Here is a 3,882-nt window from a genome sequence, read left to right as displayed (position 1 = left end):
TTATCTTTTCCACTGGACAGAAGGTACCAACATTATTAGAGATAAAAATTGACAAATTAAAATGTAATTTTACCAAGTCTCACACTTTTAATCAATGGTAAAGACGAGTTAGAGCAAAGCATAGCTTCTTAGATAAGGCATCCATGAGTTTATCCCCATAGGACTATAAGGGCCAAGAACAGCGTGCTCCAAGATGGGCCACATTGTCATAAAGATTCTTTTTGAGTTGAAAGGAATCAAGCCCAACAGATTCACGAAAAGCTCTTTACCTTTTCTACAACTACCTAAAAGAATTTAGTTAGAGGACCTGCTCCAGGAAGAGATCTATCACTGTAGGTAACCACACTGTGAAATGAACTGGGTATGGTAGGGAGGAACCTGGCTAGGCCTGTTTGATCAAAGCCCTCTATGTCCCATTGTTTCTGAGCACCCCTACAAATGTTTGTTTACCAAATATTTACTCTTTTTCATCTTCCTGTGAATTGCATTCCTTCCCTTTGAAGTCCCAGACCCCTACTTCCTTCTCCTTAGTTCAGAATGGCATATATACCTCATTTGCCCTACTATCTTTGGAATTTCTATGTCTGTGTGGATTTCCTTTATATAAGAAATTACTTTTGATTTTCTCCTATTAGTCTATCTCATGTTGATTTGATTCTTAATCAGGCTGAAGGATCTTGAAGAGTAGAGGAAATTCTTCCTCTCCATAGGACCTTGTAAAGCTACACTAAATTTTAGTCTTATTTTCCAGTTCTCTATACTGTTTAACAGCACTTAATAAAATTTTCAATAATCTGCTGAATGCACAGTATGAGTAAAAGATACCAGAATTCCTTCACAAAATCAATATGACAAGCTAACGAGCCTTATGTGTCTGTCATAGCTGATAAATAAAAGACAAAAATCGAGCCCTCAACAACATAAGATTTATCAAGCAATTTGCACATATAGAATAATATGAGAATAAAATTATATAACATATAATTCCATAAGATTTTTTTTAAAAAGATTGGGAAATAATTGTTGGAATGGCATGCTATTCAAGAAGATTATGGCATTTAATTCCCATTACAATCCTCTGGGTTAGGCATTAATACTGATTTTAAAAGTGAGAATACACACACATTTAAAGGTTAGATAATATAAAGATCTAAGCCATTATAGGGGTGTTCAAAGATACAGATTTGCTTTTATAAGAAGTAGACAGGGAGGAAATAAAAAGAGTGTCTCATTAAAAAAAATGTTTTTAATGTTTTCATTTATTATTGAGACAGAGAGAGACAGAGTATGAGCAGGGGAGGGGCAGAGAGAGAGGGAGACACAGAATCAGAAGCAGGCTCCAGGCTCTGAGCTGTCAGCACAGAGCCAGACGTGGGGCTCGAACTCACAGACTGTGAGATCATAACCTGAGCTGAAGTCGGATGCTTAACCGACTGAGCCACTCAGGTGCCCCCTCTCATTTTAAAATGAGAGATTATCTGAATTACCTACCTGTCTACCATTTTTAAAAAGACAACATAGAAACTGAAAATATTCTATTTACTTTAGTACAGTTAATACTTGAATTTCTTCATATCTTCCTTCTTTTACTAAGCATACTCATTTTATACTGAAATGGAGAGTCTTAAAATAATATAAATAATCACTTATTTGCCAGAAAATTCAATAACCCTTTTCTTCCTCATATTTATATTAAGTTTTCTTAAGAAAGTCATGTCGAGGCATCTGGGTGGCTCAGTCCATTGAACATCTGACTTCGACTCAGGTCATGATCTCGCAGTTCACAAGTTCAAGTCCCACATCAGGCTATGTGCTGACAGCTCAGAGCCTAGAGCCTCCCTCCCTCTCTCTCTCTGCCTCTCCCCCACTCATGTTCTCTCTCTCTCTCTTTCTCTCTCTCAAAAATAAATAAACACACACACACACACACACACACACACAAAGAAAGTCATGTCAATATTCTGACTGACAGGTGATAAATTCCAATTACAGATTAGCAATTATTCTCACATATAACTATGTTAAATTTGAGATGGGATAACTCTATGATCATTGTCAAGTATATGCTAACAAATGTTTGATTTCTTGTATATCCTTAATTAATTGTATATTACCTAGTCAGTGCTTCTCATTATATGACATGGTATTAAAGATTCCACCCCCCAATATTAACTTCTTTTTCTCTGTCTTTTGACCTGTGCTTTTCAAAGTACCTTTCTATATTTCTGAAAGAACTTTTGGCCCATAAAAACTATTTGAAACTAATAACACATTTCATCACAATTGTTTTGTATCACCAATATTCTGCCTCCCAAGTATGGTTTTGTTTTGTTTTTTTATTTTAATTCACTCATTCCATTTCCTTTTCAAAATGTTATGAGGTAAAGATTGCAATTAGGACACAACTGAGTAATATTTACTGATCAACATCATTAAAACAAAACATTTACATCTCAATGTCATTTTGACTCTCATTCTAGAATACTTACCCAAAACCATACAGGGCCAAATATCCGGTGTATTTTACTCAGAGAAATGTATATCCTCTCTCTTTGCTTTGCTTAAGGATTTGGAACTGACCTTAAAGATTGGGGATTTTTTTAAGGTAAATTTCCCATGCCCACAGCTGCCATAAATGGTTGTGATGGTTGGGTGCCACATAGTTCTCACAGAACCATTTACAGAGTAGCAACCTTCCTTGAATATGTATAGTTCCATATATATCTAATATTTTTTTAATTGTAATCATTATCTCACATTTTATCCTTATACAGGAAAATTGAAAAAGTTCAGATTTTCTTTTCCATTGTTATTTTTATTTCTCGTGGCTCTAACACAGCTTTAAAATATAGATTGTTTGAATTTTAGCTCTTTCCTGCATGATAACCAGACAAGGTCTTGTCAATTCTGAAGAAAAGCTTGGGGTTTTTCTTTGCGAGGAAGATTGAGGGATTGGCAGATTGCATCTATACAAAAACCCTAGATCAGCCTTAACTTTTGAAAAATGCATAATCAAGGATTGAAACTTTATTATAAATTTTAAAAATATGAAATTCTGTCTTTAGCAAACTTCTTCTCCTCTCTTCAACTGTTACAAACCTAATTATGGAATTATGTCACAGAGACAATGAGAAGATAAATAATTTTACTTATGTATTACCGTTGTAACTTTTTAATGGAATCAAAACTATTATGGTAATTATAGATATATCAATGTATGCAAACAGCCTTTTTAAAAAAATTAAGCTATTTATGACAATATAGGCTATTTTATTTCTAATCACCCCATACTTATATTAATTTCTCTTGTGTATACCCAAACCTGAATTGTACTCAAATCTCAAACCCAACACATTTCAATTAGTATAAATATTTCAAAAACACAGAATCTTGAGATTCAAGCTTCTAACTCTGACATTTATCTGCCTTGCTATACATTTCTCAAATATTTATGTGAGGAGAAAAAACTTTTCAGTCTTTCCCTAAATTCTTAAGAGTATAGGTTGAGACATGGAAGAGAGTAGGAAATTAATAGTGATTCCTGGATTATAGAAGGAAAATGATGTTGTGAACTTTCTGATGACTTAACATTGCCTTTTCTACTACACTTAAAATCATGGTTTTCCATGGTGTCCAAAGGAAGGCTGATCTGCACAAGAGGAAAACAGCAGAATTCTGAAATTATGATCTTCATCTACTGGGATCCTCCTGAGAACCTCTCAATAATTTCCATTGCCCTTATACCATACATGTCTCACTAGGATAAATAAATGTCACCTTAATTATTATCTTCTTCAAAATATGTAGTAAATCTCAGATAAGTTTGACTATAGTGAAAGATGTAATAAAACAGTGGATAAAAATCAGAAATACATTGGCAAA

Source organism: Panthera tigris, chromosome B3 (assembly GCF_018350195.1).
Source record: "Panthera tigris isolate Pti1 chromosome B3, P.tigris_Pti1_mat1.1, whole genome shotgun sequence".
Taxonomy (NCBI): domain Eukaryota; kingdom Metazoa; phylum Chordata; class Mammalia; order Carnivora; family Felidae; genus Panthera; species Panthera tigris.
Note: the sequence above shows the minus strand (reverse complement) of the source record.